Below are 23,949 nucleotides of genomic sequence, written 5' to 3' on the forward strand. Positions count from 1 at the left end.
CACACACACACATTGTTATTTCTGCAAAAAGTAGCTGCCCTGTCACTTTGCAGAACTCTAGAACCATGTCTGATGACTAATTATTTAAGTATGAAGCCATATCCATACCTCAGATGCTACTCTAATTTGCTTTTCTTGCAGTATCATCAGATTCCTTGTTATCAGAGAGCACCCACTTTACAGATTCCAAATTATTCACACACAGTGGATAATTCCTTTCACTAGTTTTGATAATAGTTTTGATAATAATTTTCTCAGATCCCAGAGGATATGTTTACACATTAGATAACTACAGTTCATCAAAATTGATTGCAGTTTAGGATTAAATGAAATATTTGCAAATCTATATATCTTAGACTATATGGAAGAAACCATTTCCAGGTAGAAGACTCGTAGAATTACAGAATTCTCAAGCTGGATGACATCTTAAAAATAATGACATTCAACTTCTCATTTTACAGCTGTGGAAGCAAAGACTTGTGGAACTTGCAGTGGAAACTCAAATAACACAAGATATAGAAACTCTTGGAGGCTGTGAGGGTGATCTTGCAACTATTATGATGCCTGAATTCTTTGGACACATTTATAAGTTTATAGTTATTTTGTCTTATATTGCCTTTCCAATTTTTTACTTGTTGATAAATGGATTTATCCTTGCTATCATCATAAAGGATCCTAGCTCATCCTCACAAATGAATAAAATATGACCGACTACAAGCATGGATGCTCAAGTTTTGAATTGTCATATCTGAAGCAGTGACAGATTTGCATTATTTTGCCTGATTCCTGCTATAATCAATCCCCCTCATTTGGTAAGCTGAGGCAAGTGGTGAAGTTAATTTGTGCACACTTAACAACAAGGATACCTCATTAATTACAGAACATAACTAATTGAACTAATGGGTTTCACCTCTTCCCTCACATAAACAACAGTTAAGAAAACATCATCAACTACCTGTAGCAAGGAAGAACAATGAACAAGGATATGAATTACAACACAGGCAAAATAAAATATTTGTTTAAAACTCCTGCTTCCCATGGAGGCCATCAGTGTTTATTGGCATCTGAAATTTTGATATTGTTCCAGAACTGATGAAATGGGAACCCATCAACCTTATTTTTAAGACACGAGAATTGAGATTTAAGAGGATTAAGGGAGTTGATGGTAATTACAAAGCAAGAAAGTTCCAAGCCTGAGATTTGAATCCAGAACCCATCTTACTGTGCCATGGTAATTTTGGGTTCTAAACTTTCACATAAAGGCACAATGACTTACAAATTGTTTCTAACTCATTAGTAAAAACATTCAAATAATAGAATTTGTGATTTCAGCTGTGAATATTAATGTACTGGAAAACATACACATGATACATTTTTATGCATTTCTTGTATAGGCAGAATAATACACGTTTGTTAGTTTTGTTTGTTAGTTTGTTTTTCTTTTCTTGTGCTGCAAATCATCCAGGTGCTTATTTTGACTGCCACCTAATGAGGTTGATAATTATGTCCACTCCTATGTCAGTGAAGAGCAAAATAAAAAAGTGTTGACTTCATGTCTTCATTGCTATAGATATAAGGCATTGACGTCATATTGAGTCCTCTCTCTCTTTTTCCCCCACATCCAATTATTGGCAAATCCTATGAGTCTTACTCACACTTCACTGCCATCATCTCACCTAACTGATCATCATTTGCCTGGATGTTTGCATTAGACACCAAGCTGGTCTCGTAGCATCTAGAATCCTGTTTCCCACACAGTAACTTGTATGATTCTTTTAGAAAATAAGTTAGATCAAATCCCTTCTCCGTCAATGTCTTCTCATGCTGTTCAAAGTGAAAATTATTACAATGAGGCTGGGCTTTGTGGCATAGTGGGTTAAGCTGCTGCTTGGGATGCTCACGTCCCATTACTGAAGTGCCTGGGATAGAGTCTCATAGCTGCTTCTACTCCAGCTTCCTACTAACATGCACCCTAGGAGGAAGCAGATGGTGGCTCAAACACTGGAGTCTTATCCACTCATGTGGGAGACGGGGTGGGGTGGGGTTCCTGGCTCTTGGTTTTGGGCGTGAACCTGTGTGTGGAAGCTATTTGTGTCTCTCTTCCTCTCTTTCTTTCTCTGTGTGTCACTCTGCCTTTCAAATAAATAAATTAATTTCACTAATTAAACTAATTAATTTATTTTATTTTAATTAATAAATTAATTAAAATAAAATTTTACAATTTTACAATTGCCTATAAGACTCTTCAGGAGCTAACCTCAAGGTATCTTTGTGAAATCATCTTCCTGTTATGCTTCTACCATCACCTTGTGCCAGTTCAGCCAATCTGGTCTCCTTGATGCTCCTGGAATATATCATATCAGGGCTTTTCCACTTGATTCTTTGTGTTGTCTACATTCTTTACTCAAATATCTTCCCTACGTTGCTCTCTGAACTCCTTTGATCAAGTGATCATGTCAGTGAGTCCTTTGTCATTCTTCCCTTTGACATAGGCAGTAAGGAAAATGGACCTGGAGCTCCCCCTCTCCCTACTTCTGAAGAACATTCTGAGTACGGACAGCTCTTTGACCCAGTGACCCTGAACCCATTTCCTAGAATGTGGCCTGTGAGATGAGATTTCAAGGAAGAATGACAGATGCCTAGATAGGACTGCTTCTCACCCAAGCTTTCTCAAGTCTTATGACTGCACTCAGACTCCCAGAATGTCTCGTGGCTCCCCTGGTTTGGCACCTAATTCAAAGCCAATCTCATGTTCTAAGAAACAGCCCAAGCAATGCCCTGCCTGAGGCTTCTGTCCCTAAATACACAAACACTAGGCTGCTTTGTCCTTTAGGCTGCTTTTCAAAGTTTTCTTTTTGAATAACCAGCTTCTACATTAAACTTGGACTTGTTTAAAATCACAAATCTTCTTTGGATTAAAACAGAAAATTTTATTTCATAAGCTGCCCAATTCATTCACTCCAGATTTGCTTATTTATTTATTTTTATTTATTTATTTTTTTAAATTTTTGACAGGCAGAGTAGACAGTGAGAGAGAGAGACAGAGAGAAAGGTCTTCCTTTGCCGTTGGTTCACCCTCCAATGGCCGCCATGGCCGGCGCTGCGGCCTGCGCACCGCGCTGATCCAAAGCCGGGAGCCAGGTGCTTCTCCTGGTCTCCCATGTGGGTGCAGGGCCCAAGCACTTGGGCCATCCTCCACTGTACTCCTGGAACAGAGCAGAGAGCTGGCCTGGAAGAGGGGCAACCGGGACAGAATCCGGCGCCCCGACCGGGACTAGAACCCGGAGGATTAGCCTATTGAGCCACGGCGCCAGCCTCCAGATTTTTTTATTATATTCTATAGCAATACCAACATTCCTCATTGTTATTTTTGTTTGTTATTTTTAACTTTGCCTTCTGGCTTGAGTTCCAGGAATAGTATCTGCCCAATCCATCTTTCCATTCATTCATTCACCTTACAAATATGTATTGAGAAACTGCTATGTGCTCTAAAATGTGGTCACCACATTCCCAGTATTTACAGACAGATTCAACATGGAAAAAATGACAACTTTTATCAAGAGACATGATATACTGATAGACTTTCTTGGAGCAAAATACAAGAAGCTTAAGTTCATCTTTCCTCAGAATGTCAAAGACATTAATTCCTTCATCCTTCTCTAAGTGGAACTTTATGTAGATGCTTTATGTAGATGTGACCAGGGGAGTATCTGAGATCTGAAATGTGATCTTACCAGGTCCGGGGGCAGTATTTGTATCAGTATAGTATCCTCTTGACTTCCTATATGAGGTCTGGCTTTTTTTTTTCCCCAGTGGTAGGGGGTAGTTAGGACACTTTAAGGTGCCTGAAAGGCAGATGCCACCACATGCAGCTTGATCTACAATTTCCTGTTGTTGAGATGTCTCCTTTGAGAGGGCCTGCTTCTTTCCCTAACACAGCAGAGCTAGGTAGCTCCTAGGGATTGTGGATGCTATGTCCATTGTAAACTCAGATTATTGATGAAGAAGGTGGGCACAGGATCACAACATGTCCCCAGCAAACAACATCGTAGGCTCTGTTCATTGAATATCTCATCTTACTCATGGGAACTGGAAGTTCCAAGACCTTCGGGTCTCCACTGTTAGTACACACTGTCTTTTTGTCTTAATGCCATAGAAAAGCATGAAGAGGATGAGAGAACCAAAGGAGCGAAATTCTGATTTTATTCCCTTTTTCCCCCCTAGGGACTATAATTTCTTTCTGGAAATAAAAGTTGTCTCCCTATTTTAATTCTGCTTCAAATGACTTTTGGCAATTTTTAAAAGACACCTTGAAAGAAAGATTTTTTTGTGTGTGTTCTAATACCTTATTTACATCTGAAGAGTCTACTGATTTTCCATCATGTGTTGGCTTCCTGATCCAGACCATAATTGTACTAAAAATAGCATAAGGTCTTTTTCATTTGTATTGGTTCAACTTATAATTCAGTGAAAGGAAGGAAATAAATCTACCATAAAATGAAAAGGGACTAAAAAACAATCTAGAGATAACTGATGATTCATAAGGTGCCTTCTGATTTGCTTATTGCTGATAAAAGCCACAGATTTACTAGATACAAATGAATGATTAACTAATGTAGTACACGGCAGTTGATTTCATGTCTGTCTCACATTCTTTCATCTTCAGAATTTCCTCTTGTGCATTCCAGATGATTGTAGTGAGTATCAATCTAAGGATTTACCTCAACCAGCAATGGGTGAGTCTGTGATCCATGTGGGCAGTGTTCTGTCCCTTGGACTTATTGATAAGTCCAAGAATAAGCATATGACTTCAGCAGGGCCATTGAGTTCTATTTACAGAAACAAATGGGGAATTTCATTCTTTGGAGATTGTGAGCTGTAAGGACAAGGAGTCCAGAAAGGCTGGAGCCTGTCTTTCCTTCCAGAAGGAAAAAGCCTGGCACATCACAGAGCCAACATAGATGAAAGCAGAGATGAAAGAGAGAGAAAGGAAGGAGTTATATTTAATATTTATGTGTTAGTTTTTCTTAGGTCAGTTTGAGTTGGATATCTGTCACTTGCACCCAGAAATCTTGTCAACTATAGCATAATAGACAACACTTCACCAGGAAAGTGATTTTAGGGATTAGAACATTGTCTTTAGGGTCTCTTACCCCCTTGGGAGGGTTCCAGAGTACAGTTCTTGTGACCTATTTCTACCTCCTCATTCTTCAGTGGCTGTAGCTCTAAGTCCCTGCTGTGCTACTCACTGCATCAGGCTTCTTTTGGTTTTCAGAGAAAGTTTATGGCTCTCTTTTTTCCTCTGATGGTGTGCCAATTAATAATAAAAATAACAAAAAAAAAAACCAGCATGTTTTAGTCTGTTTTCTGGTGCTGTGACAGAATAGCACAGACTATTTATATTTATAAAGAAAAGAAGTTTATTTGGCTCAAAGTTCTGGAGACTGGAACTTCCAAGAGCATGGCACTAGCTTCTGGTTTCTGGTGATGGTCTTTGTGCTGAGTCAACATGGTAGATGCCCAAGTGAGCACATGGAAGACAGAGATGAAGCAAGGGCAAGACAAGAGAGCCCCCTGTGAACAGAGTCACTCCTGAGATAGCTAACCTACCTTTGCAAAAATGGCAGTAGTCCATTCATGGGCATGGAGCCCTCATGACCTAATCACCTCTGAGTTCCCAGCTTCCAATAGTGTCATGATGGAAACTGAAGTTCAGTATGGGTTTTGGAGGGGATGTTCAAATTATAGCAGACCAAAAATTTCCCCGTAGCTTAGAATGATTGCTCTCAACCAACTTAGAAAAACCACAGAACTGCATCTGCTTATTCTCAATCCAGAAAAAACTAGTGTCTTTAGAGGGCGCTCCATCCTACTGACAAGAATTAAGCAATGCCAGTGGAGCCAAAGCCCTTGAATTTCAGGGGAATGCTTGTTATGTGAAGTCAGAAATCAATCCAGACCTGCCCAAGAATGGGTCTAGGGCTCCTAGTGATCCTAAGAATTTGGCAAATTCCTTGAGGCAGTTGTTTATACACAAATTCAAGCATTTCCTTTCATGGTAACCATGTGGTCAGAGATCTTAGCAAGCAGTTTTGGGGGAATTTTCTGTATTTTCCACTAAAGCCATGTTAACAAGCAACATTTTTAGTTTCTTTTGTTCAGTTATTAAATGCAACCCAAGCCATTACTACTCACCACCAACATCACTGACATTTGTGGCTGGCTCTGTGCTTGGCAGAAAGAATTCTTCCCCTCAATACTTTTCTGAGTGAGCCTTGAGGTTTTAGTTATGCCTGGACTGGCTGTTATTAAATAAGAAGCTTCAGAGATGAAATATAAGAGTGACCTAATTTCACCGAATAATGTAACAGAACCCCTGCAGAGGAAGAGTGAGTGAGTTGAGGCTGTAGGATGTAGAATGGAGTCAGAACATTACCAAGGGCACAGAATCAATTCTCTTGGACTGATTTGTCACTGTAACAGAACCAAACTATTGCCCTGGGCCAGATCTAGTCCATTGATCATTAAGAATGATTTTCTTGTCTTTAGATATGAGGGTTACTTCCAAATGTTCATGGAAAGTGAAATAAAACATCTTATTTTTAAAAATAAAATAAAAGGTAAGTTTGTTTTGCTGCAAATTTTTTTTTGAAATCCATACATACTCACAGTTGAAAAACAACCCAAATGGTACAATATTGTGTGACATGTGAAAATTGTATGAAATTCCTATTTCAGCATCTAGCAATAAAACTTTATTGAACACAGCTGTGCCTGTTTCTTTATAGCTTGCCTATGGCTGTACTCACACTATGGTGGCAGAGTTGGGGAGTTGCAACAGAGACTACATAACCTTCCAAGCAAAAAAATTTACTCTCTTATCCACTACAAAAATTCTGCTGACCCCTGCCCTACAAAGCTCTTCCTTCCCAGGCTATGGATTACATGGCTATCCCTCGCCAGATATCAGAGGCACATCATGACATAATGAAGGAGCAACTGGAGTTCTCATCTTGGCTTCATGCCCAGCTAGCTGTGAAACTCTCAAATAAGACCTATGGGGTCTTATTTCTCTCTTCTTGACTTTAAGCTGGTCATTTTATTCCAACTCTGAGTTTACTTGGTCTCACTAAGGCTTGGTTGCAAAAGTTTAAGTTGGATGGTTAGATATCCATTTATTATGATCACAGACTAATGCTATGGAAGGGACTTCTGCAGGACCATTTTTCTATAAAAGGTAGCTCTACCTTTATCAAGGGCATTCTGATCCCCAGAATCACAACTCTGTCCACATTGCTTTATTTTCAAAACCATGGTCATAATCACAGAAGCAAAGTAGAAAACAAAAACAATAGTTTGAATGGACTCCAATGTGCTGAAGACTTTGTCCAGAAACTACCTGAGTTTCCATTAATTGGGATTAATAGGTGGTATTCATCAGGCAAATTACCTTTCATTTTCTGACAGGGTACTTCTGATTTTGATTGTCTGGATAAATGTCCTGACTGTCCTTGTGACTTGGCTGATGAAAATCTGGCTAGAACTAGTACCTTAACAGTCCAGATCATGTCGGAAAATCATACTTGCATAGAAGATAATTTGCAAATGATAGATTCTTTTCTTGGTGTGCTTTAAACACTGTTGACCCTAGTCTTGTTCCAAAAGTCTTGTGAATAAAGGAAAAAGTTGAAGTTTGCCAGGTACTACTTTTTAGAGCCAACTTTCCAAGGCTTTTAAACTCCTGTGGATTTAGCACCTAATCATACTCTTCCGTGGGTAAGATACATGGCCTCAATAAACGAGTGTTATTTAACAGCAAGTCTTGCACACAAAGAAAAATCCTGGGTACTTGATTTTTACATTTGTCACAAGATCTGCTAAACTTTTATCCTTTTCAATAAACAAAGGCTTTTTAATGACATTCTGGTTACAATGTAAGCATGACACAAAAGAAAATCCATCTTTGCATCATTTTTTTGTAAGCTTCAATCTTGTCTTAGCTTTCTGCTAATTCGCAAAATACCTAAAACCTAGAACAAACTCTAAAAACAAACAGCAAAGTTTGACTAGCTCAGATTCATAGGCTTAAACCTTGTCTTTAATCAGAGGTGCTTGTTGGCATCTGGGTTGCATTTTTCATACTTTTCATCCATGTTTTGAGGAAGCAAATACAAAGATTTTTCCATTCCAAATAAACAAGGATACAAAAGTAGCACAAAAATGAATTTCACTGGATTCTCATCTTATGAAACTTATGAGAATACTAAGTATGTAAGTACATATGCAATCTTTTAAGGAAATTGATGATGGGCAGTGCAGCTTTAGAAGGAAAGACTTCTCAAATCAAAGAGGGTCTGGGGCTGAGGTGATCTCAGAGAGGAGCTGATACAGCTGTTTTGTATCCAAGATGGAAAGCAAGAAAGGAGGGTTGGGAATGACCTGCCTGAGGGACTCGATTCAGATGCTATTTGTCTGCATGCCAGGCCCCTGCATCTACTACTGAACAATTTCCTCTCCCCCAGCCCCATTGTGATGCCTTGTAATTTAAATAATGGACTCTTCAAGAATCATTGCTATGACAGGAGAGTGCATTAACATAGTCAAGTGAAGACCTAGAAGGATCATGCATGCTTGTGTTTACTGCCAGTGGTCTTGTTGGGTCAGACTTTCTCCTGATTGGGAGACCCTAGGTTTTACTTGTATTACCCAGATAGCAAGGCCCTGAGACTTCTGGAAAGCCTGCCAGAATGAAGGTGGGATTTGCTTTATTCAAATACTAGGATACAGCCTATTCAGATGAATGTTAATTCCTGGTGAGCAGCTAGGATGTGAAATAATGATAAAGTGAACTATCCATGTAGGCTACCCAAAAGAAAGACTTCCATTAGGACAGGAGTGGAAGCAGTGAAGGCTGTGCTTCCTTTTAGTTCTATTCAATGTTGCCAAGATCAGAGTAGAATTTGCAAGGCAAAAGGACAGGGACACAATAAATGCCACCTGGGGATGTATTTGACTAAAAGAAGCATATACACTTCTGAAGTTGTACATGTAAATTGAATCACAGATTCCCATTGTAATATCAATGAATGCTTATGTTAATTTCCTAATGCTCTTCAAGTGGCAATGTTTCCTAGCTTTTCACATTTCAAGTTTCTCTTGTATTAGCATTCCTGAGAAGAGACACATGGTATGACCACTTGGTAGGAGGCCTTGACAATTCATTCACTGCAACCACCTGGTTGAATATTTGTTTATTGAAGCTGAGGTTTAGGATGGAGCTAGATATATTTTGACCTATTTTAAGCAGTGAGTCAGGATATTTTTGTCTTGGAATAATCCTTAAACACTGGATATCAATAAGTATCCAAAGGTCAAGCCACCTAATTTTGTGGGCTTACTGAGTATATCATTATCACTCAAAGACTATATAAACTTACAGAATGGAAACTCGCACAAACTGTTAACTGATAACTGGGGCATAAATTTCAGTGGGGGGACAAATGTAGGTAACAAGTAAACCTGCCAACAAACATAGCTATAGATAATGTTAAATTCCATGGAGGAAGTAAATGTGGTGTTATAACACCCAATGAAGCCAAGGACAATGTACAAATGATAAGGGATCTCTTAATATGAACCATATAAACTGATAGATAAAAAGTGGAGAGGAGTCAAGTGCTTAAGATCCTAAAAAAGCATTCTTGGCAAGGGAACAGCAAGCACAAAAAGTCCTGAACCAAGAATGTGTATGGACTTTTGAGGATCTCCAGAAGCAAGCATGGTTAGTATCTATGAAAACAGGAGTCTGGTATAAGATAGAGAAGGCAGGTAAGGGCTGAATGTATTAGGGTCTATGAGTTTGGATCTCAAAATGCATTGAGAAGCCACTAGGGTTTTAATTGGTGATACAGTATTTTTCAGATTTTTAAAAGACTTAACTGAAAGGCAGAGAGACAAAGAGAAATGGAAGGAGAGGGAGACTGAAAGGGAGAGGGAGGGAGGGTGGAAGGAAGGGAGAGGGAGAGAGGGAGGAAGGGAGACAGGGAGAGAGGGAGGGGGAGACAGGGAGGGAGGGAGGAAGGGAGACAGGGAGAGAGGGAGAGGGAGACAGAGAGAGAGAGGAAAAAAGGAAGAGAGGGAGAGAGGAAAAGGGGGGTAGAGGGAGAGAGGGAGAGGGGGATAGAGAATATGGAAAGAATGATGGATGCATTAGGACTCATTTCTAGAGGAGGCCAATGGAAGACTGGTCTGGTTCAGAAATGATAATATCATGATTAAGGGACAGTGAAACTGATGAGATGAAGTAAGGTGGCCTGAGATCTATTTTAGAGATAAAGATAAAAAGATTTGCTAATGGAATGGATGGAGGTAGCAGGGAAGAGAGTATTCAGAAATGATTCTTAAAGTTCTAGATGAGTGTGTTCCACTTGGAAAAAAAATAGTTCTTTTTGCATATTGACATTGAAATTTCAGTGGATGGCCTAAGCAATATTCATAGAACTCAAATTTTCTGAATTAGAATTTTTTAAAGATTTTATTTACTTGAGAAGTGGAGTTACAGAGTGAGAGAGGGAAAGACAAAGAGATGGTCTTTTATTTGCTGGTTCACTCCCAAATGGCCACAATGGCCAGAGCTGGCTGATCCAAAGTCAGTAGCCATGAGATTCCTCTGGGTCTCTCATGTGGGTGCAGGGGCCCAAGGACTTGGGCCATCTTCCACTGCTCCCCCAGGCCATAAGCAGAGAGCTGGATTGGAAAAGGAGCAGCCGGGACAGTAACTGGCACCCATATGGGATGCTGGTGCTTCAGGAGGAGGCTTAGCCTACTACATCATAGCACTGCTCCCCTCCCCCCTGAATTAGGTTTTACTTAAGCAGTTATATAATGTGAAGACTTACAGAGTCATGGAGAATTTCATCAATGTCTTCTAAAAATTTTATTACTTGAAACAGAAAGAGAGAAATAGAGAGAGAGAGAGAGAGAGGGAGAGAGAGAAAGACTCCCTTCTAGTGGGTCATTCCACAGATGCCCTAATGACCAAGGCTGAGTCAGGGCCAAAGCAGGAAGTCATAAATGTAATTCTGATTTCCCAAACAGGTGGCAAGAGTCCAATTACTTGAGCTATCATTGTTAGCTCCCAAGTTCTGCATTATCAAGAAGCTGGAATCAGAAGCAAAAGCCAAGACTCAAACCCAGGCACTTCAATGTGCGGCATGGGCATCTTACCAGCTAGGCTGGATGCCCATCCCACCAGTCTTGTAATGGGACAAAAATCTATTCCTGATGGCTTTCCCATGTGTTAACATCTTCCTTCAGCTGCCATCTTATCCCTCCACAAATCATTGTAGCATCATTTTAAGGGAAGAAAAAATTTAAAAATGCTATACTACTGAAGGTAATTTACAGATTCAATGTGATCCCAATCAAATGCTATACTACTGAAGGTAATTTACAGATTCAATGTGATCCCAATCAAAACACCAATGACATTTTTCTCAGAGCTAGAAAAAAATGATGATAAAATTCATATGGAAACACAAGAGACTCCAAATACCTAAAGCAATCTTATACAACAAAAACATAACTGGAGGTATCATAACACCAGATTTCAAGACATACTTCAGGGTAGTTATAATCAAAACAGCCTGGTACTGGCCCAAAAACAGACATGTAGACCAATGGAATAGAATAGAAAATCCTGAAATTAATCCACACATCTATAACCAACTAATCTTTGACAAAGGAGCTAAAATCAATCCCTGGAGAAAGGGTAGTTTCTTCAACAAATGGTGCTGGGAAAATTGTATCTCTGCATGTAGAAGTATGAAACAAGACTTTTACCTTACCCCTTATATAAAAATCAACTCACATAGGATCAAGGATCTGAACCTATGACCTGATACCATCAAATTACTAGAGAGAACACTGGAGAAGTTCTACTCACACATCCCTTAAACACACTTAAGTGCATATGGATCTATAGTTAGAATGACATCATTTAGAATTTATATGCTGGCAATAATGATACAGAGCTGATTGTTGAAGGCAAGGTTTGTACAATAACAAGATATTTGAGACACTAAGATGGAGCTCTCTACAATAATTTCATTTTTCTGTTTTGCCTTAGAGTGGGTCTTCAAAATAAATACAAATTATTGTACAAGACTGCATAGTTGTATCTCCAAGTGGTTATTTCTATGTCATCTGTCGTGTGTTATAATCATCTTGTCTTTATAATACTCAGATAATTTTTTAGCAAAGTCAGCCATGCTTTGTACAGGATGGCCTGTACAATGTGATAATTGGATTCTGTTATAAGAATGCCCATAAAAGACACTCTTGGGGATATAATCCATGATAATTATGTAAAATAACTTGCTATAGTCACAATCTTCTTATTATGATGGTTGTTATTATTATTTAAGAGACAGAGTTTCTACTCACTGATTCATTCCTCATATGCCAACAATGGCCAGGGCTGAAGCAGGAGCTGGAAACATCAACCAGGTCTCCCACACAGATGACAGGAACACAGTCACTTAGAGTCCTCACTACTGCCTTACAGGTTCTATATTAGCAGAAAGCTGGAAACAGGAGCCAGAGTCAGAAGCAAACTCAGATACTTTAAGTAGGATATGGGCATTCAATCACTAGATTATATTTTGCTAGAAGTCTTAGGAGTCCATTTGGCCTAATATTCCAGAATGTCTTAGGATGATAAATTCAAGTATACAGTTTTTTCCCTCTAAAATGAGAACTTCCACTTCTAGCCAAGATGGATATCTAGTTTCACAGCATTCTGAACTAAAAGAAATTCCAACAGTTCTATAGGTACAAAAATTTGATCACATTAGTATGCTGATATGGAAAGGAATAACAGAAAAGATAAATAGTTGGAAATTTTAAATAAACACCAATCATTTAAAACAGTAACAATAACAATGTTTCGTGATTTTAACAATTTATGTAGAATTAAAATGCGTAACAAAAGGCAGAAATGGTTGTAAATGGACTTAAGTTGTTGCAGGCTACTTAATGTGATTAAGAAAGGGATAAGGGCCATGTGCTGTGGCCTAGCAGGTAATGCTGCCATCTGGAGGGCTGGCATCCCCTATGGGTGCCAGTTCAAGTCCCAGTTGCTCCACTTCTGATCCAGCTTCATGCTAATGCGCCTGGGAATGCAGCAGAGGATGGCCCACGTGCTTGGGCCCTGGCACCCACATGGGAGATCCAGATGAGTCCTGGCTTCCACCTGCCAAATCCCAGCCCTTGAGACCATTTGAGGAGTGAACCAGCAGATGGAAGATCTCTCTCTGTCTCTACCTCTTTCTCTGCAATTCTTTCAAATAAATAAATAAATCTTTTTAAAAAGATAAAGGGATGAAAGTATTAACTTAAAACACACTATAATAACTCAAAGATGCATGTTAAATTCCTAAGGTGAATGCTAAGTATCACAGAACCTAATGACAAGGTAATAAAGAAAACAAATGGAATGATTTATAAATTATCATTGATAAAAATTTTGAAAAGACAAGAAAGTATTTAAAAAGGAACAAAGAATACATGAGACAAGAGGAAAAGACATATTAAGACAGAAGATTTAAATTCAAATAACACAGGAATTACATTAAATATAAATGGATTAAAGACTCTAAAAATGAGGTTATAAGTACCCCAAAAGGTTCCAAGTATATATATGGGAGAAGAGACACCATCAAAACATTATTAAAAAGAAAAATGGTGTGGCTATACCGGAGATTAGATAAAGAAATATTCATGCAAGAATCATTACTACATATAAAGAGTGATATTTCAAAATAAGACAGTCAATTCATCAGTATAATTAAAGTCTGTATTCATCTAATTTCATGGTCCCAAAATACGTGAAAGAAAAATTACAAGAAGTAAAGGTAAAGATAGTGAAATACACAATAATAGGGGATGCTAACATATCATCCTCATAATTGTGTAAACATGCAAAAGAAAATAAAGGAAGAAAACCTCTCAGTAAAAGATCACAGGAAGTTCAAAGCATATATTAAAAATATCTTTGGAAAAAATGGCAGGGAAAAGTCACTACTTATCAATAGTCACATTGAATGTAAATGGCCCCAACTCTCCAGTTAAAAGACACAGACTGGCTGAATGGGTTAAGGAACAAAACCCATCTATTTGCTACTTACAAGAAACACATCTTTCCAACAAAGATGCATGCACACTGAAAGTGAAAGGTTGGAAAAGGATATATCATGCCAACGGAAACCAAAAAAGAGCGGGCATAGCCATCTTAATATCAGACAAAATAAACTTTAACACAAAAACTGTTAAGAGGGACATAGAGGGGCACTGTATAATGATTAAGGGATCAGCTCAACAGGAAGATGTGACTAATATAAATGAATATGCACCTAATTACAGGGCACCAGTTTATTTAAAAGAATCAACATCATCAAAATGTCCATTCTCCCAAAAGCAATTTATAGATTCAATGCGATACCAATCAAAATACCAAAGACATTCTTCTCAGATCTGGAAAAAATGATGCTGAAATTCATATGGAGACACAGGATACCTCGAATAGCTAAAGCAATCTGTACAACAAAAACACAGCCGGAGGCATCACAATACCAGATTTGAGTACATACTACAGGGCAGTTATAATCAAAACAGCACGATACTGGTACAGAAACAGATGGATAGACCAATGGAACAGAATAGAAACACCAGAAATCAATCCAAACATCTACAGCCAACTTATATTTGATCAAGGATCCAAAGCCAATTCCTGGAGTAAGGACAGTCTATTCAATAAATGGTGCTGGGAAAACTGGACCTCCACATGCAGAAGCATGAAGCAAGACCCCTACCTTACACCTTACACAAAAATCCACTCAACATAGATTCCTTTTTTTCAAATTAGTTTTCTTTTTTTAATGTTTATTTAATAAATATAAATTTCCAAAGTACAACTTTTGAATTATAGCTGCTTTTTCCCCCCATAACCTCCCTCCCACCCACAACCATCCCATCTCCCACTCCCTCTCCCATCCCATTCTTCATGAAGATTCATTTTCAATTATCTTTATATACAGAAAATCAACTTAGTATATACTAAGTAAAGATTTCTCTGATTAAGAATCTTTGGGGCCAGTGCTGTGGCATAGGTTAGACATCTGCTTATGGCACCAGCATCCCACAAGGGTGCCAATTTGAGACCTGGGTGCTCCTCTTCCAATACAGTTCTCTGCTAATGGCCTGGGAAAGCAGCTGAGGATGGTCCAAGTGTTTGGGTCCCTGTGCCTGTGTGCAAGACATGGAAGAAGCTCCTAGCTCCTGGCGTTGGAACGGCCCAGCTCTGGTTGTTGTGGCTGTTTAGGGAGTGAACCAGTGGATGGAAGATCTCTCTCAGTCTCTCCCTCTCTAACTGTAACTCTGACTCTCAAGTAAATAAATAAATCTTAAACAAAGAGATAAAACAATCTTTACTTAAGTGATATTTATAGAATATATAGCCAACTAACTATAGCATGTACATTGTTTTCAATTCATATGGAAGAGTCACAAAAATGGATCACATGTTGGACCATAAAAACATTTTGGCAAATTTCAGAGGGTTGAAAAGGCATATGCTTTCTTTTTTAAATATTTTTTTATTTGAAAGGCAGAGTTTACAGAGAGAGACAGAGACAGAAATAGAGAGAGAGAGAGAGAGAGAGAGAGAGAGAGAGAGAGCGATTGTCCATGTGCTACTTCATTCCCTAAATGGCTGCCATGGTTGGAGCTAGGCCAGTCTGAAACCAGGAGCCAGCACCCTCTTCTGGGTCTCCCATGTGGGTGCAGGGGCCCAAAGACTTCAGCCATCCCCTGCTGCTTTCCCAGATACATTTGCAGGGAGCTGATTAAAAGTGGAGCAGACAGGACTTGAATCTGTCCATATGGGATGTCAGCATCACAGGTGGCGGCTTTACCGGCTACACCACAACACCAGCCCCAGAATATGTTTTCTGACCACAGTGGAATTAATTTAGGAATCAATATCAGAGAGGTAATTAGAAAATCCTCATGTTTGTAAATTAAGTGATATACTTTTAATAAACCCATGATTCTAAAAAGAAACAGCAATGGAGATTAGAAAACATGTTGAACCAAATGATAAGGAAAATATTTCATTCCTAGAGGAGCAACGAGAAATGAAAAGATTAACCAATCATCCTTTGTGAAAGAAAAACTGTCAGAATTAAGTACCCAAGGAGTGTTGAAAACCTTATGTATAGCATGACTATATCATGGATCACAGACACTGAAGAGTTTTACAAAATGATGCTCTACGTTCTAATTTTACATTTCTCTTTATTTGCTTTATATATAAGATGGATACAGCATACCCATGTAAACCCACATGTTTCTTCTCTGTTCATATTCTCATTGGGCTATCAATGAATCAAATTCCCATACCTGAGATCTTGAAGAGCAAGCTCTGTATGAAATGTTGGATGATTACAAGACTAGAGCAATTTCCTGTGACAGATTTGTACCTCATTAGTTTCATAGTATGTTGATCAATGCTAAATTTTGTTTAGATTTTTCTTCCACCAAGAATTGAATGTCTCCAGGTAAGAACACAGCAGCTTTGCCAATGTTGATTGACAGAGGATTAGAGTCTCCACTTGACAGTTTGACTGCATTATCCTTAATCTAAGTGCGTAGCTTGTGGAAAGACCTTGTTTTATTAAATACTTAAGATGTGTGTTAGTTTATCAGCAAGGTGAAAACAGATTTTAGGTTCCTAAGTATCTTGGTATAGTAGTTAGATCAATTAAAATATCATTAATTTCTGTATACCATGTTCCTGAGAAAGGTCCAGGAAAACTTGAGAAAATACTGATGGAACAATGAGTGTGCTAATGATATAAATTAATATTGGGGATGTGATTTTGTGATAGTGTAAACTGGATTTATGCCAAAAGCTTAACTACCATACAGCTATGTTTCACATAGTCCTCTGATTTTGATATTATTTCTTCTTTGACCATTGCAGTATTGGCAGTCTGTGTGGTCATTATAATTACAATATTGTGGAAGATCTTCAACCAGTTGGTGATTTGTCACTACTCACTAGAATTGGCTTTGGCTTTTTTTAATTGTAAACTTTCTGAATTACGTGACTCTTGGATATCACTTAAAATTTCTAGGTGCTATGGAAGGTTCTTCACTTCCATACATCATGATCTCTCAAGGGGCTTGCTTGCTTGCATAGTCTGCATTTAGCATTCTTGAATGCAAATGTAGGGGCTTGCATTAGATGTAGCAGGTTAAGCTGCAGCTTGTAATGCCAGCATGCAATATCCTTGTGCTAGTATGAGCCCTGACTGCAGCAGACTGCCCAAGTGACTGGACTCCTGCCGCCTATGTGGCAGACCCAGATGAAGTCCTGTGCTCCTGGTTTTGGCCTGGCTTAGGCCTGGCTCAGCCCTAATGGGTGGGGCCATTTGGGAGGTAAACCAGCAGATGGAATACCTCTCTGTCTCTTCCTCTGTCACCCTGCCACTCTGCCTTTCAAATAAATACATACATTTTTTTAAAATGTAAATAGCTGTGGCATCTCTCTGATTTTGTCTATAGCTTCAGTTTCCTGTGCTCTGCCTACTGATGTATGTAAGGTTCAATCTCTGTAATGCAGAGGATTTCTTTCAGAAGCTGCTACTTAATTTTATATGGCATAGTGTTGCAGATTCTAAGTCACACTGTGTCACGTAGGTTTATAAAAATGTAAATTCTGGCTCAACTGAGAGGTTCCAATGAGTAATTATGATTGCATGGTCCATCATCTAAGAACCCACCTGCATTGAAATGATTGGATAGATGCCATGAACTACAGTATCAGCAACAGTACTTACACCATGCATTTTGATTGCAAAATTTGAATCTGAGGAAAACAATGACCAAGCTGGAGAGAATGTACCTCAAGCATCATTAACAGTTCAACAGAAGCCTACAGTGATGGAGTGTGCTGTGAAGCCTAGACTTAGAGGCAGGGAACAGATAGAAGCAGAAGACAGTGCTTCTCAGAATTTTCTCAATTTCTCATTTGGTAGCATCAGCTTGTTTGCTTCAAGATAGAAAGAACAGTCCTTTTTGACTATACGTGAAATGATCTCAAAATTTAATGTGCTCAAAACTCCTGGCTTCGGATCGGCGCAGCATGCCGGCCGCAATGCGCCGGACATAGTGGCCACTTGTGGGGTGAACCAACAGAAAAAGGAAGACCTTTCTCTCTGTCTCTCTCTCTCACTGTCTAACTCTGCCTGTCAAAAAAAAAAAAAAAAAAACAAAAAAAAACTGTTTTAAGCACAACTATAGCACAAGGGTCAGAACCTCAGTTTAAATTATTTAATCAGTTCATTAAGCAAATAGAATGCCAGCTATGTGCCAGGCACTGTTACAGGCACGAAGACTAAAGGACTGAATGAATGGACAGAGTCTGAACCCTTGAGAAGCTCAATTTACTGTTTATCTGTTCTAGAGAGTGGATTCAATTTCCTCTTTTTCTGTTTTGGGAATGTTTGTCTCTTGTTTTTCCTTGCTTTTGTATTTATAAAATATTTCATTTTCATCCCCAGAACATGGTGAGTGATGGGACTAATAGGTGATGAGCAACAATTCTTCAACTGGTGTGAAAATCTGGAAAAATCCCATCCTGCTTTAATTACTGTAGCATCCCAGATTGCAAGCCACTAAATAATCACTTAGAGTATCAAAGATAAACATGTAATAATGATACCAACCCTGGCTTCTAAAAAAATGTGAAAGTCCCATTATCTGTCCACAGGGAGTCATTCAGATTTATTACAGAAAAATCAACAAAAACTTCCTTTGGATAGAGAGGTGTTTTCCAGCTGGTTGAATCCTAAAGATGCATGAGGCAATGCCAGTAGAGGGAGAATGCTCAACACAATGTATGAACTAATGGGTCCTAGAAAACAAGTCAATTTTTTTCTCAGTATAGATGAGGAATATCTCCTAAATAAGTCCTGTGTGAACATAAGTGATATTCAAATGCTCTGGCACCTGGTATATTCTGGGCACTGACTATTCATAACTGATGCAGAAGCACCTGTGCTAGATAGGGGGCGGGTGACCTTTTCATTACTAGAGAAGGACTTAGGAAAAAGGGTCAAAGCTAGCAGTGCCGGGAATTTGGGAGTTCAGGGATGTGGCTACTTGCCAGTTGCAATAAGAAGCATTTCAACAAATTTAATTTATAGCATGAATTACCTACTGAATCCCCATGTGGGTTGTAGGACATAGAACATGTCCCTCAAATCCCTTAAAATGTCTTTCCAAGGGACATTTTTCCCCCCAAAATGCCCTTTAATTTACTCTAGGAAATATCTTTTTTAATGTTTTTATCAGCTTTTTTACATTTTTAAATTTTTATTTTTTGACAGGCAGAGTGGACAGTGAGAGAGAGAGAGAAAGGTCTTCCTTTACCATTGGTTCACCCTCCAATGGCCGCTGTGGCCGGTGCACTGCACTGATCCGAAGACAGGAGCCAGGTGCTTCTGGTCTCCCATGCGGGTGCAGGGCTCAAGCACTTGGGCCATCCTCCACTGTACTCCCGGGCCACAGCAGAGAGCTGGCCTGGAAGAGGGGCAACTGGGACAGAATCCAGCGCCCTGACCGGGACTAGAACCCGGGGTGCTGGCGCCGCAGGCGGAGGATTAGCCTAGTGAGCCATGGCGCCAGAAACATCTTTTAAAGAATCTTTTTGGAAAACAAAGTATAAAAATATTTTTCGTGATGCACATAAATTCAACCATGTGTGCATTTTGAAACACCAGGGTTTCTCAAACCAGAATAAAGCTAAGCTACATATTCAATAAGTTGTCAATATTAAAAGCAAACCATCTCCCTGACCTCCTCTCCAGCCAAAGCAATTAGTTTTCTTAAGAAGAGGGCTGGGGCAGTTTTGAAGAGTGAACTAAAATATCTAAATTAATGAAGAGGTAACACACTAGCTAAGTGTAGCCTTAAGTTCAGCGTAGCCTCCCTGCCTAAATGCTCCATGCAGGGCCCAGAGGACATTCAACCTATACACTGATGACTGTGACCATGACAGGGCTGTGAGCTGGAAATCTGCTGTGCTGACCATATTCCCTTCTCCCAACTCCCTTGTCTCTTCACACATGCCCACCCTGCTTCCTACTCTGAACTCTATGCCCTGCGTCCATGGGCTCTCCTACCTTCTGAGTTGGTGATGAACTTGACCCACAGGGAATCTTGGCAGAGATCAGAAAGAGGAGGAAGAAAGGGGAAATTCACACTCTGCTGTCTTGCTAGACTATTGTTGAATATTATCTTGTGATGCAGGAAGGTCGCTGCCTCCCTGGGGTGGCCCTTTCTATAGAACTCTCCTTTCCAGAAAGGAAAGGTCTAGTGATTGTTCCCACCCTTTGCTCCTTCAAAGGTGGGTAGTTCTTGGAATCTCACAGCTTCTAGCCATGATACAGAATTCTTTTTTTGTTTTTTTTGATACTGGATTTACAGTTTTGCAAAAGCATTTTATTATCAAACCTTACCCAAACTGTCCTGTTCCCTGTGGAGTCAACTCTGCACTCCCTAGAGAGGTATCAGCATGAGCTCCTGATCTCCCACTGAATCCTGCTACTCTGACCAATAGTGGAGACATGGGGTCTTCTTTTATTGCTGGGTGCCTTTCTTTTTTAGGATAGTATATAGATCTTGATGTGTTCTAAGGAAAGTGCAAACATTTTTATTTAAGAAGAAATGAGTTCTGGTTCCAAAAATGATTTGATGAAAAATAGAATTCATTTTGATTTTTTGTGGACAAGCAGATGGTTTCTGATATGCTGTTGGGCTCAGAATGTTTTGCTCGCTGTTGTAATTATTCTTCACATGGTCTCTAGAAGAGTTAGTTTGATGAAAAAATGGTCTAGTTGGCAAACTGTATCTTACTCCCACCATTTTTGTCTCCACACACTTTTCACCTTTTTGTCTGAATTCCAACCCTCTCCTACCCCCTTGAACTCACTTGCCCAACTGTGGATTAATTTATCAAGGTGTTGTTTTCCAGAGACATTCACACAGATGTTGCCTGACAAAATTCAATACCCCACAGGGGTAGATTCAATTTATGAGAACCTCTTACAATGCAGAAAACCATCACTGTGATGGTGGAACAGCAGGCAGAGAACATTGAGTTATATTTTGGGGACAGGGTCCATTGATCATCTGCTTTTCCCCTTCCTCAGCTCTGGTCTTTTTCCCCAGGGAGGGAGGGAACCCACAAACAACTCAGTTCTAAGGAATTTGGCAGATTCACGTAGCAGCTCAAGTGGCAAGTCTGACCTGCACTCTATGGCGCTTTATTAAAAGAAAAAATTGGGGAAAAATGCAGAATCTTGCACTTCTCCATGGTCTCTGGCAAGAGTGACCGATGCAGAAGTTAAATTCTTCTTTGTTTTTCTCTTATGTTTGGCAAATAAAATTTTCTGCCTCTTACCTCTTCAAAAGGACGAGTAACCTCCAGTTGAAAGACACTCAGACGGGTGCTCCAGTAAACAAATTATTGAAATAAATTGGAAAGAGAGCAATTATTGTTGGTATGCATTCCTTTAAAGGGTAGGGTTTTTTGGTTTATTTTTTATGTTGACACACACATCTCTGGTTTATTCATTTCCTCTGCCAAAAATTGCATGATTTGAAAACACCACAATCAAACTGTTCATACTTGTTAGTGGACAACCAAATGTCTTCTGTACTTTTCTCTTTCAAGCAAAGGTGCCTCATGCCAGGCAAGATTACAGTTTTTCCCATTGGCTATTACTGCCTTTCCTCCACCTAGTTTTTTAATGAATTTTCCCCTATGCTCACACCCAGTCCACAGTCTTTGGGCTCTTTGCTGCCCGCTGTATAACCAAGACCTTGTTTCTATGACCTGTTTGGGAGCTACCATCTTGGCTTCACCACAGTGAACTCTTCTGGAATGGGCCTCTTGTTTTGACCTCCAGCTTCAGACAGGAAATTATGGGTAAGAACCCTGTCCTGAGAACCACAAAGAGCACCTGACTCCTACTAGGCTACACTGTGAATTCAGAGAAACAAAGGTGAGTTTGACTTAGGCAATGTTATATGCTTAGCACATGGGGATCTAATTTAAAGGTGCTTTTAAAGTTATTGTGGGGGGCCAGCATTGTGGCACAGTGGGTAAACCTACCACCTGCAATGCTGGCATCCCATGTGGGAACCAGTTTGAGACCCAACTGCTTCACTTCTGTGCTATGTGAGTTAAAATGTAATTCACATACCACAAAACTCACTCCTGTGAAGTCTAAAATGCAGTGTTTTGTGAGTATACTTACAAGGTTGTTCATCCACCATCACCTAGAGGAAACCCTGCAACCCTCAAAACTAACTCCCTAGTTCCCCCTCCTCCAGTCCCTGGCGAACTCTAATCTAATTTTTGTCTCTGTGGATTTGCCCATCCAGCATATATCATATAAATGGAATTGTGAAATATGTGTTTTTTTTTTTTTTTTCTGACTGGATGCTTTTACTTTATGCTTTTGAAGTTCATCCATGTCATGGTAAAGGTCAGGACTTCATCGTGTTTATGGCTGAACAATATTCCATTGTATGGATTGTTATTGTCTGTCTTTGATTGTTTTTATAACCATTCTGGTGGGTGTGAGGAGATGACTCATTGTGGTTTTGACTTGCATCTCCCAAGTGAATGTTGAGCATTTTTTGTGCTTATAGCCACTTGTATATTACTTTTTTTAAAAACTTTTATTTAATGAATATAAATTTCCAAAGTACAGCTTATGGATTACAATGGCTTCCCCCCCATAACGTCCCTCCCACCCGCAACCCTCCCCTTTCCGGCTCCCTCTCCCCTTCCATTCACATCAAGATTCATTATCAATTCTCTTTATATACAGAAGATCAGTTTAGCATATATTAAGTAAAGATTTCAACAGTTTGCACCCACATAGAAACACAAAGTGAAAAATACTGTTTGAGTACCAGTTATAGCATTAAATCAGAATGTATAGCACATTAAGGACAGACATCCTACATGAGGAGTAAGTGCACAGTGACTCCTATTGTTGACTTAACAAATTGAGTCACTTTTCTTTTTATTGCTCCAAGTGTAAATTTTTGCCAGTCACTTTTGTGTCATTCAGTCATATTGTGTCACTCACTTGAAAATGAGAACTTCTGGAAAGACAGTGTTAGCAAGTATTTCTAAACCCATGAGCTCCCCATCTTCCCATTGCTCTAGGAGATGAGTATGCTTGGCTCTCATGTGTTCATGACACCTCATATCAGGGGGTAAGCACGAGTAGTGTGGGCTTGATTCATGGGGACTGAAGATGGTCAGATGGCCTGTGAAGGAACAAGGATGCGGCTAGAATACACGTTGGTAAAATCTGGCTGCACTCTGGCCTCAGAATCAGCCCTTAAGGCATGCGGATCCGGCTGAAATGCCCATGAGAGTATTTCAGGCATGGAAAGCCAAGAAACTCTGGGGAAAAAAGAAAAAAAAAAAAAACAACTAAATGAAAGATCTCCGCGAGTGAGATCCCAGTGGAAAGAACGGGTCATCAAAGAAGGAGGTACCTTTCTCTGAAGGGAGGAGAGAACTTCCACTTTGACCGTGGCCTTGTCTAAATATGATCAGAGTCGGTGAACTCAGGGGGCTTCCATAGCCTTGGCAGCTCATGACAAGAGCCTAGGGAGATTACTGATGCCATAAACAAGAGTGTCAATTTGTTAAGTCAACAACAGGAGTCACTGTGCACTTACTCCTCATGTAGGATCTTTGTCCTTAGTGTGCTGTACATTGAGATTTAATGCTATAACTAGTACTCAAACAGTATTTTTCACTTTATGTTTCTGTGTGGGAGCAAACTGTTGAAATCT

The 23,949-nt window shown here is 39.5% G+C and overlaps 1 protein-coding gene across 8 annotated transcripts in view; it reads right to left on the bottom strand.

The window, feature by feature from the left end:
- PRLR (prolactin receptor) overlaps window positions 1-23,949 on the bottom strand; it is a 183,485-nt gene that overhangs the window by 96,026 nt on the left and 63,510 nt on the right. The gene's annotated exons all lie outside the window — the stretch shown is intronic.

Source organism: Oryctolagus cuniculus, chromosome 14 (genome assembly GCF_051225735.1).
Source record: "Oryctolagus cuniculus isolate XC-2025 breed Fujian yellow rabbit chromosome 14, ASM5122573v1, whole genome shotgun sequence".
NCBI classification, from domain to species: Eukaryota; Metazoa; Chordata; class Mammalia; order Lagomorpha; family Leporidae; genus Oryctolagus; species Oryctolagus cuniculus.